A 12,464-nucleotide genomic window follows, 5' to 3' on the forward strand; every position below is an offset into this window, starting at 1 on the left:
GGTTGGACTGGTTTTGGGATGCACTGGGTGGAGGGGAAGAGCTGGGCTGGTTGTGTGGTGCAGTGGGGGGAGGGAACGAACTGGACTGGTTTTGGGATGCGGTGGGGGAAGGGGAGATTTTGAAGCTGGTGAAGTCCACATTGATAACATTGGGCTGCAGGGTTCCCAAGCAGAATATGAGTTGCTGTTCCTGCAACCTTCGGGTGGCATCATTGTGGCACTGCAGGAGGCCCATGATGGACATGTCGTCTAGAGAATGGGAGGGGCAGTGGAAATGGTTTGCGACTGGGAGGTGCAGTTGTTTATTGCGAACCGAGCGGAGGTGTTCTGCAAAGCGGTCCCCAAGCCTCCGCTTGGTTTCCCCAATGTAGAGGAAGCCACACCGGGTACAGTGGATGCAGTATACCACATTGGCTCCCTTGTTCGCTCCACACTGCCCTTCAACCCTACCACACCCGGCACCTTCCCCTGCAACCGCAGGAAATGCTACACTTGCCCCCACACCTCCTCCCTCACCCCTATCCCAGGCCCCAAGATGACTTTCCACATTAAGCAGAGGTTCACCTGCACATCTGCCAATGTGGTATACTGCATCCACTGTACCCGTGTGGCTTCCTCTACATTGGGGAAACCAAGCGGAGGCTTGGGGACCGCTTTGCAGAACACCTCCGCTCGGTTCGCAATAAACAACTGCACCTCCCAGTCGCAAACCATTTCCACTCCCCCTCCCATTCTTTCGATGACATGTCCATCATGGGCCTCCTGCAGTGCCACAATGATGCCACCCGAAGGTTGCAGGAACAGCAACTCATATTCTGCTTGGGAACCCTGCATCCCAATGGTATCAATGTGGACTTCACCAGCTTCAAAATCTCCCCTTCCCCCACCGCATCCCAAAACCAGTCCAACCTGTCTCTGCCTCCCTAACCTGTTCTTCCTCTCACCCATCCCTTCCTCTCACCCCAAGCCGCACCTCCATCTCCTACCTACTAACCTCATCCCACCTTCTTGACCTGTCCGTCTTCCCTGGACTGACCTATCCCCTCCCTACCTCCCCACCTATACTCTCCTCTCCACCTATCTTCTTCTCTCTCCATCTTCGGTCCGCCTCCCCCTCTCTCCCTATTCATTCCATAACCCTCACCCCATCCCCCTCTCTGATGAAGGGTTTAGGCCCGAAACGTCAGCTTTTGTGCTCCTGAGATGCTGCTGGGCCTGCTGTGTTCATCCAGCCTCACATTTTATTATCTAGGATTAAGCCGTTTGGCTCCTCTGGCTTACTTCACAGTTCAGTAAGATCTTGGCTGATCAGATGATGATTTTAACATTTTTTTGAGGAAGGGTCCAGACCCAAAACGTCAGCTTTCCTGCTTCTCTGATACTGCCTGGCCTGCTGTGTTCATCCAGCGCCACACCTTGTCATCTCAGACTCCCGCATCGGCAGTTCCTACTATCCCTGGTTTTAACTCCACTTGCCTGGCTGGCCACTCCATAGGCCTTGACTTCCTTGTTAAACTAAAACAAATGCCTTTGGCCTTGAATATTCAGTAATCCTTCTTCCACTGCTCTCTGTCGAAGAGAATTCCAAGAATCACTGACCCACTGAGAGAAAGAATTTACCTCATCTCTCTCTTAAATGGGAGATCCCTTAATTTTAAGTTGTTCTGGATTCCTTAATGAAGAAAAACATCTATGCTGTCAAGTTCCCTCATGTTGTGATTTAATAAGCTTACCTCTCATTTTCCTAAGTGAAAAATGTACGGGTTCAGCCTGCTCAACCATTCATCCCAAGACAAATTCTTCATACCTGAAATCAGCTGAGTGAATCTTCTCCAAATAATTTCCAATGTAAGTGTATACCTCCTTAAATAAGGAGACCAAAACTGGTCACAGTACTCTGGGTGTGTTCTCACCAGTGCCCTGTACAGATGTAACAAGATTTCCCACTTTTGTACTGAAGCAGAAGATGGTTGGGACTAACCCCTACCCTGAGGAACTCCGACAGCGATGGCCTAGAGCTGAAATGACTGACCTCCAAAAACCACAACTACCTTCGTATGTACCAGAATGGCTCCAACAAGCAGAGTGCTTTCCCCCGATTCCCATTGACTCCAGTTTTGCTGGAGCTCCTTGGCATCACACTCAATCAAATGCAGCCTTGATGTCACGGGCTGTCACTCTCTCATTACGTCCAGAAATCAGCTCTTTTGTCCAGATTTGAGCCAAGGATATGATGAGGTCAGGACCTGAATGGCCCTGGCTGAACCCAGCCGGGCATCACTGAGCTGGTTATTGCTGAGTAGGTGCAGCTTGATCGCGCTGTCAATGACACCTTCCCTCACTTTACTGATGATCAAGAGTAGATTGATGGAGCAGTAACTACAGTTTGGATTTGTCCTGCTTTTTGTCTGCGGGGCATAGCTGGGCAATTTTTCACATTGTCGGGTAGGTGTCAGTGTTGTAGCTGTATTGGAACAGCTTGGTTAAGTCAAACTTCGTGAGGTGGAAGAGAACTGGAGGGGATGGAAGAGCGTGGGGAGGATAAGGAGTGGCAGAGAATGAAGAGAAACGAGGAGAGAAAGAGAGACAGAGGAAGGGAGAAAGGCAAGGGAGCAGAGGGCCCTCCAGGACCCAACTTCCTCATCCCTCCTCCTTGATTTCCTTTCCCCTCCTCCTCACACCCTGCATCTTCATATGCCACCCTTGAATACTGTTTGAGAGGCACACACACTGTACGCATACCAGAAAGTGTATCCTTTACATATGATGGTACATGTAAATTTTATGTGATGGCATATTATGCCTGAAATTGTGTGCATTCACTTTAACGGAATTGCATGCAAGCGTGTTGCCTGCAATTACTGGTGTCAGGAAACACTGCCAAAAATTTAGGGACTTTAAAAAAAATAATTCTAATGCAAGAAAAGTCTTAGGTCTACCTGGTCAGTTATTGAATTGAAGATTGACCATTGCCCTGCAGACAACAGTGTGTTATCATTGCATACATCAAAAGAGCTATGAGAAATAACTCTCCTCCCGTATGGTCCAGACTCTTGAACTCCAGAATTTTCTCCTGCTTATATTTGTCAAGCCATTGTTTTTATGCCATTTTATCTTTTTCTGTCTATCTCATGCATAAATGAATATTTGCTTGAGGTTTGAGAATGAATCAATGCTTGACATTTTTTAAGTGGTTTAGTTCAAGCTTACATGGTTATAATTGCATTTTTTTGCTAATTTAAAAAATAGCTGATTACAATGAATAGTTATTTTCCAGTTAATGACAAAATTGGATGTGAATTACTTTTACCTTTTTCCTTAATAGCAATCTACCTGGTAAATTGATTATCTTGGTTGTTTCACTGGAGAGTTACATATTTGTTATGGATTTATGGAACAGTAGTGCTTGATTGTAGATGCAGTCTTCCCAATTGAGTTGTAATAATATGTCTCTTCATTGTATGTTAAATTTGATACATATGGTCTGTGATAATTGAAAACTTATATTCATAACAGCAATGCATGTTATTCCAGTACAGTACTGTGTAGGTATTTTAAAAGTCAAACTTTTCATTGTTTACGAGGAATATTTCTGCTAAATTTCTGAGACTACAAATGAAGAATTGTTCATCTATCTTTGCAATCCAGTTTTATTACAGTGCAGAGATCTAAAATACGGAGAACTATTACCTTAATTAAATAGCACATATAACATTGAAAATACTTCCTGAAGTGTCTTAATGGATGCTGAAAGAAAGAAAAAGGACTCAGAACAGATTGCGAACAGTTCCATCAAAGAGATACATTTTGAGAAGAGTAAGCTGGTAAGCAGGAGGGGTTTGGGTGGGAATTCCAGAGTGTTGGGTCTAGCAAACTAAAGATATTTTTATCAATGGTAGAGATAAGTGAAGGAAGCTTGCACTAGAATCAACGCATCAGAGATTTCAAAGGGTAGCATGGTTGTTGGGTGGAAGAAGTTACAGTTACAAGAGAATATGAACCAAATTTTCATAAATGATAATGTTATATTGAATTTGCTGGTGGCCTAAGAGCCAAGGCAGGTCTGCAAAGTTGGAGAATGGATGAGCAGCACAGTGCAGGGAAGCAGATTTTTGGATAAGCTGAAGTTTATAAAGGCTGGAGATGGAAAGCCAAACTGGAGAGGAATTGCTCAGTCAGAAGGTGCCAAAATAATGAAAGTGGGTTTAACCAGCAAATGGGCTGATGTAGTTGTAGAAGTGCAACATTTTACAAAGTGAAAGGGGTTGACTGAAAGTCTAATATGATGCCAAGGATGAGGACAGCCTGATTCAGCATGAATAAATGACCAAGAAGAGGATTGGAGGGATATAATGTTACATTAAAGGCTGAAGATGATGGCTTTGATCTTAACTTTGTTGAATTGGAGGAAACATATTCTGCAGAATGTTAATTGAATTAAAGATTCTATTTTCTATAGCATTTGCAGTGATACTGATTAACATACACCCTCGTGTTTAACATTTCATTGCAGCAATGTAACTTGATATAATGGTGTTATTAAGTTTAGTATTCAAACTAAATAGAAACTAAAAAAAATTTAAAAGTAGGAAAAAAAACACTGTTTTCATTAATTCAAAAAACGAAATCAAATTTTTTAATGTAAGATTTTCATTGGGTTAATGAGTAATGCAATTCAGTAAGTGAAAACAATAAAATTTTGTATGAAATACACATTTCCTTCCAGTTGTACATAATTAACAAAGTCTCTCCTGTCAAATGATCATTATAATTTGCCCAAAAGCAAACCTTTTAGAGATTTAGCTTGAAAACCATTTTAAGCAGCCACACACAAATTAAACAAATTTGCGACCAAAGTTACAGAAAATAAACACTGCTAGGAGCATGTGTTCTATGGTTACCATATGGACTGTGAGTTTCTTCCTCATTAGGCAGATATTTACAATGATTGGTTTTATTAGTTTTAGTGCGGAATGAATTAGTGCATGTTTAATGTGCGCCAGCATTCTTCCTAGCAAACATTAACCATATTGACAGCAAAATATAATTACTTACATTGATGAATGATTAAATTATATGTGGGACTGTGAAGATTCGATATTATTTCCAATTTATTATGCTGTGGCGGATTTGCTTCACAAATCTTTAAAATACATAATTTTAGAATAAAATAGCACAAATCACATATCGTTTTTCTCAGTGTTGAAAATGTACTAGCAGCTTGTTTTCAATAACATGCAGACCAGGGAATGCTCATTGATAAGATGGTCTACTTTTGAATGGGTTCCATTATCCATGTTGAATAATATTCTACCACATACTTGCTGAGAATCAATGTCGTGTGCTGTAAACTCTACTCAACCCTGAGTTTCAAGCTCTTGATTTTATGTATAGAGATCACATACTTGCACCGCAATAGCTTACCATGCCTCTGTCACACTCTCACCTAAATGCTTAGCCAGCAATTTGATGAGATTGAACAGCCTTCTCATCAGGTTTCTGAACTTAATGCAGCACAAAGTCCCATTAATCTAACATTCAACTACCTGCATCACTTTTGGATTAAACTCAGGGTGGCCATCATACCTGTCTTTGTTGACATACACTGGATCATTTTATCCTCTGAAGTCCTTGATACCTTCAAAAGAATCATCATCCATTTTTGTAAAGTCTAATGGTAATATTTTCCTGATAAAGCATTAATTTTATCCCTCAGGACTAGCATTTCTGTCAATCTTAATTATGGAAATTAAGGTTTCTCACTTGATGACTTGCTGTACTTTATTAAATTTTGCTGAGAGATAAGAAAAGGGAGAGTACTGTCCCAACTATTTTTTCATAAATCTTACTTGACAGACCCTCACCAAATAATACTCTCTTTAAAATGGATTTTCCTATGAAGAGTTCCTTTACAGCTCTCTGGCCAATTTTCTGCCTCTACCTATCTGATTAATAACAACAGTGACAACTTGTACTTAAATAGAGTTTTTAATGTATAAAACTGCCCAAGGCATTTCATAGGCATAATCAAACAAAACCTGGTAGCAAGTCATTTCAGGGGATTTTGGGACAGGTGATCCATGGTGTTCTACAAGAAGTGCATTTTAAGAGCTGTCCAACAGTAGGAATGTGATGCAGGGAGTGTTATGTAAGGAATCCCAGGGCTTAAGGCTTGGGGGTTTGGGGCTTAAATTTCTGAGGAAGGGTCACCAGACTCGAAGCGTTAAATCTGTTTTCTCCTTCACAGATGCTGCCAGACCTGCTGAGCTTTTCCAGCAACTTTGTTTTTGTTTTGCAGGCATAGCCACCAGTTGTGGTGTAATTGAAATTGTTGATGCTTAAGTGATTCGGACTAAGTGAGTGCAGATATCGCAGAGGGGTCAATGAGGTGTAGAAATAAGGAAAAGATAGGCAATGAGCAAATTTGAAAATGAGAATTTTAAAATTGAGACTTTGTTTGATTCAAAGTTAACATTGACTGGCAAGCTGAGATGTGCCATAATTTTTGATTACTTCAAATTTACAGTTAGTGGAAAATGGGAGTCCATCCAGGATTGGAACTTTAATCTGTAAATTATTACAAAAGAATGGATGAAGGCTTCAGGAGCAGGTGAGCTGAAACAACACATGTTGAAATCTGACAGTGCAATGTACAGAAATATATGGTGTCTTAATTATTGCTAAGCAGATAGTGAAGCTAAATACAACATGTTTGAATATTTGTAAAATACTATTAGCATTAAAATCAATTCAATGGAGGTTATGTTCAGGACAGTAAATGATTCTTTTGGTCCTTGGATATTTCAAACTTATCAATGTTTACACTTTTTTTCTGTATCTCACAGCAGGCATGAACATACATTAATAGTGGTCTCATAGAGCAAGGCAGTGCATTCGATTAAAATTGTTATAACATCGAAATGAGATGATCATAAGTATAGTTGAACACTGTAACAATTAAAATCCAGTCAATGAAATCCATTAGTAAAGGTATTAAGAGGTTAGGTCATGTGGAAGACAAATACAAGAACAGGTACTATAAGAACTGGAACAGAAGTGACCATAGCAAGAATATGTAGCTTTTCATAGCCATATGAAATGCTATAAAACAAAATAAAGACTTTATGTTTCTCCACATGATCTAACTCAAGTCCATTTAATATTCTGCTTTAGAAAACACCTGTAATTAACATTGCAAATGAACCATTATGGACTTTGGTTTGACCATCTCTCATGAACCTACTTCGAGGCAAAGCAATAAGGTAAAGTTATATTTCCTTATGTATGTTATTTGAGTTATCTCTGCTATAATACTTAGGATATGTAACTACATTCAATATCTTAACTAATTTTGGAGTTTTTCTTTGAATTAAAACAGCATTCGTAAGGTACCATCACTTATTGCAACTCATGTATCTACTGACGTACATGATGTTTTAAAAATGCATAGGGGCTAAACATGGAACAAGCATCAATGGTGGAGTAAACATGATGTAGTGGAGAACATCTCATGGGGACACCAAAGCTTAGGCACTTGCAGAATACAACTACTGGCAGTAACTTCATAGATGAATCACAAACTGAATTAATTCAATAACAAAAAGCTACAAATCCAGGAAATCTGAAATAAGAACAGAAATGTGGAAATATTCATGAGGTCAGGTAATATTTTGGAGAGCAACAAAGCTAGCATTTCAGAAATGTGATCAGAAACTGAGTCAATTGTTGGTTCAAGTTTACTCTTAGACAGTTATAATTATCTACATTTATCACACACACTATGAAAGACTGATAAATAATATTATTCAAGGAAAATGAGAAATAAAGCTCTGTACTAGACTGCATATTTTCAACAGTTCTCAAAATATGCTCATAAGAATGACATCATGTATAGGCTTAAAAGGTTGAGAAAGCATTAATTATATATCCATCTGAGGAAGGGCCACTGGACGAAACGTTAATTCTATTTTTTCCTTCACAGATGCTACCAGACCTGCTGAGCTTTTCCAGCAACTTTGTTTTTGTTCCTGATTTACAGCAGAGCAGATCTTTCGGTTTTTAATTATATATCCATTTGTTTGCTTTGTTGAATACCGCATACACATATTGCATGGTTCCTATATTCTGGCAGCATGCAAATAGACTTAGACATGTAAGGTGCATGTTCAATGCTCCATTTCATCCATTGTAACTTTAAGCTTGTTTTGCCTAAATGGTTTATCGTATCTGTCACAAATGATGTGTACACTGCAGGAACATAATACAAGCATAGGCAAATATTCAAATTCTGAACTGTATTCCTTCACTAGACATCTAAAATGTTCTTTTATCTGACCAAATTTGAATAATCTGTTCTGCTGTTCTAAAACCAAGCAGTGTTGTTACAGAACAGTCTTGTGAGCTTTGAAGTATATTGATAAGTAAGGGCTTCAAACGCAGGAATCTACATGATTACGAAATTTGTATCTGTTCTTGGGCTTTGTAGTAATGTGATAGTATTGAACCTGGCTATAAGTATAGGATTTCCAGACATTGATGTATCAACAGGGTAATTAGGTTTAGCTTACTCATAATGGATAAAAATAAGTGTTCCTGACAAATGTATTTGACTGAAAAAAACAAAATAATATCTAAATATAAAGTTAACTTTCCGAATGAAAAGTCAGGAAAAGTTGCCAAATTGAACCAACAGTCTATAATGAAAACTGTTTGAACATAAGATAAAATATATATGAACAAGAAAAGCAAGAAATGGATTATAAACAGGATATATAAAAAAAATTTAGATCAACTGTAAGAGAAAAAAAAAGGCCAATGATAAATATGAATGTGGCAAAAGAAAGGATGAAATAGGGAACGGAAAATAAGAGAAAAAAATTGAGCAAATTGCAAAAGGGCAATTAAGAGTCATTGCACAGACAAATTTGTAGTACAGGAAGAAACAAGGTAGGGATAGGATTGCAAAATGATGGTAGAACTAATCTTGACATGTTGAGCCTGTGATAAAGCAGTCTAGTCCCGCATTCACATATATCAGTGAAAGCAGCATCTTTTCCATTTCTTTTCCTTTGTTCCTGTAATCCGATGCTCAAAACAATGCACAGAATTAAATGCTTACTTAGGAATTGTATTTTAGATAAAAATCCAAAAATCTTTAATGAATGTACAGCTGGTTTTAATAATCTGCACTGCAGCATGGTAGTACAGTGGTTAGCACTGCCTCCTCACAGCACCAGGGCCCTGGGTTTGATTCCGGCCTTGGGTGATTGTCTATGTACAGCTTGCATGTTCACTCCATGCCTCTGTGGGTTTCCTCCCATAATCCAAATGTATGGAGGTTAAGTGGATTGGCCATGCTAAATTGTTCATAGTTTCGAGGAATGTTTAGGTTACGTGGATTAGCCATGGGAAATGCAGGGTTACAAGAATAGGGTGGGTGTGGATAGTATGCTCTTTAGAGTGTGGACTCAGTGGGCTGAGTAGACTGCTTCTACACTGTAGGTATTCTATGATTCTACTTTATTTAAAATAAATCCACTTTTCAGGGAGTGCATTTTATGCTTAAAGCTGGGTGACTACATTGAAAAGTCGAGTGACTTGAATCATGGCATTGGTCTCAATTCTTTGCTTTAACCCTCTTTCTTTGACTTTCATCTTCTTATCAGTTTTTTTGATTCTGAATCAAACAATTTTTCCTATTTTTGTTACACTTCCATAGCACTGCGATCTTCCATGCAGTTTTATTCCATTACTATTCCTATCAAGTTTATCATGCAGTTTGCAAAGGTAGGTGATTAATCCCTTCTATCTCTAAAAGTAGCATTCTGTTTCATATTTCATATTTTTCTTAGTTTATTAAGCAAAACCTCACTCCAAAATGTTTTTTAGTTGTACTCATTTCTTCAGCATTTTCATCATTTCTTCAACTATTACAGTGGCTCTTTATTGTAATACATGTAAATGTAAATGATTTGGAAGAGAATGTATGTGATCTGATTACTAAGGTTGAGGATGACACAAAGATTGGAGCAGCTACAGATTGTGAGGAGGGCTGACAGAGGATACAGTAGGTTATAGATTTGGATGGAGAAATGGAAGATGGAATTTAATCTGCATAAATGTAAGAAGAAGCATTTTGGAAGGTCTAACACTGGAGGGAAGTATAGAGTCAATGTCAGAACGCATAGATGCATTAACATACAGCGGGATCTAAGTGTACAGGTTAACAATTCCTGATAGTGGCAACACCAGTGGATAAAGTGGTCAAAAAGGCAAATGGCCTGCTTGCCTTCATCAATCAGAGAATGGAGGATAAAAATTGGCAAGTCATGTTGCAACTGTACAGAACTTCAGTTCGGCCACATCAGTTCTGATTGCCACACCACCAGAAGGATGCAGAAGCTTTGGAGAGGCTACAGAAAAGGTTTTACTAGATATTGCCTACTTTGGAGGGTATTAACGATGAGGAGAGATTGGACTACTTGTTTTGTCTTCACCTGAATGTTGGAGGCTGAGGGGCAATCTGAAGTTTACAAAATTATGAGATACATAGATAGAATGGATTGTTGGAGTGTTTTTCCCATGGTAGATACATCAATAATTAGGGGACATAGGTTTAGGGCAAAAGGAGTAAAGTTTAAAGGAGATGTGAGAGGCAAGCTTTTTTCTAAACAGAGCATGGTAAATGCCTGGAATGTGTTGCCAGATGTGATGGTAGAAGCAGATGTGATAGCCAGGTTTAAATGGCATCTTGACAGGTAGGTGAAAGGAGAGAGAATAGAGGGATTTGGACTGCAAAGAGGCAAAAGGTTTTTGGTTTAGAAAGACATCATGTGTCAGTGCAGTCTTGGTGGGCCAGGGGTTATCCCTGTGCTGCACTGTTCTTTGTTTTTTTAATTTCCAGCTCAGTGGGTTAATGTTAATTGGATACCAAATTTTTCTACTCCGCATTTCCACTATTTAGTTCCAGAAGCAATTCTCTTCTTACTTCTCAATGATGTTCTTTCTTCCTTTTTATATTGGGCAGACACTACAGTTCCAGAGACACCACCAGACCTTGGTTGAGTGGATTCTTCTTGCATGACAGACAAAAATGTGAGGAGTTCTGAAGAGACAACACTGGGCCCAAAAATCTACTTTCTCTCCGCAGATGCTGCCAGACCTGCTAGATTTCTCCAACAATTTCTATTTTTGTTTCACCAATGTCAGGAGGCTGTGTTACAGTGGGGTGGCAGCTTTATTTTTGGTGATGTTTAGGGCCGTACAATTCAGCTGAACATGGAGCTGCCTGCATTCATATTCTGGTTTGTCTTGTTGGCAAATTCCCATTGGTCAGTTTTATTGTGTAAATTTGTCCTGCTATTTTAAGTGAGACAGTGCACAAACAAGTAGTTGTATCAATGCAGAATCAGACCCTTATTGAAATCTCAAAATGCAAATTATCAATAAAGCAAATGTGTGCAGGTGACAGTAGACCCTATTAATTGCAGAGATACCAAGTTACGTAATGTAAGCAATTAATGAAGATACATGAATAAAACTAAAATACATGTTGTTCTTCTCAATTCTTTCCAATTATTTCATTGCTATGGTTACATTGTTTTAATTAGCTCAAAGCCATCTCTCATAGGCATCAGTGATTAGATAGACGTTTGGCAGATCGTTATCGACATTGATGAATGTTTGCTTTCAGACATTACATCATTCTCCCTATTTAACTATTTTCATTTGTTCCACGTGCGCTCTTAACATATGACTTACAATTCCATTTTATTCAGCCTTCGAGTCCAGAAAGAAATTTTAACCCGTGCGTTGGTAATTTAACGAGTGCTGATGCTGCAGGTTTCTTGGGTGATTCAGTTTTTCAGGTAGTAGAGATTCTTGTTCCCACTTCACCACCCTCACTACATGGATTGGGTGAATGATGCTCAATGGATTACAATCAGGATAATCTTGGTTGATCCTTTTACTTTTCTCAATCCTAGTATAATCTAGTCAGTTTTGGCATCTTTACTGCAACCATTTCTTTGATGAAGGAAGAAGGCTGCCCCACTGTGAGTTTAGCAACAACTGGGAATGAAAAATATTGTTTATATGATATGGCTATTTTAGTTAGCAAAGGAAACATATGGGTCAGAAAGTGACAAAGATGTAGCATATTATGCACATTGTTTAGCAGAAGCAAAGTGTCCCATTGTCTCAGCACTAACACAGACATTGTTAAAACAACTGAATTCACATCCTTAATTCAATGGATAGATTGAATTGTGCACCAGTGATTTAATAAAGAAAGCAAGTATCTAAGATATATTTGAATTTGTTTACCAGCTTTTAGGGATAGTTAAAACATTAATAAATTAAAAGTACAAACTTCATCATTATTTATGTTAGAACTTTGCCATTGGTCAAGCAAAATTAAAAATAATGAAAGGTGCGTTATTAAGTAATTGGAACTATAAGGTAAT

At 38.7% G+C, this 12,464-nt stretch overlaps 1 long non-coding RNA gene across 1 annotated transcript; it reads left to right on the forward strand.

Annotated features, from left to right (window-relative positions):
* Positions 1-3,526: 3,526 nt before the first annotated feature.
* Positions 3,527-12,190, forward strand: LOC125454438 (uncharacterized). The gene is made up of 4 exons (XR_007247994.2): positions 3,527-3,824; positions 6,527-6,610; positions 7,174-7,262; positions 11,027-12,190. It is a non-coding gene; the product is annotated as an uncharacterized LOC125454438 (long non-coding RNA).
* The last annotated feature ends 274 nt before the right edge of the window (positions 12,191-12,464 follow it).

Source organism: Stegostoma tigrinum, chromosome 7 (genome assembly GCF_030684315.1).
Source record: "Stegostoma tigrinum isolate sSteTig4 chromosome 7, sSteTig4.hap1, whole genome shotgun sequence".
Lineage (NCBI taxonomy): Eukaryota > Metazoa > Chordata > Chondrichthyes > Orectolobiformes > Stegostomatidae > Stegostoma > Stegostoma tigrinum.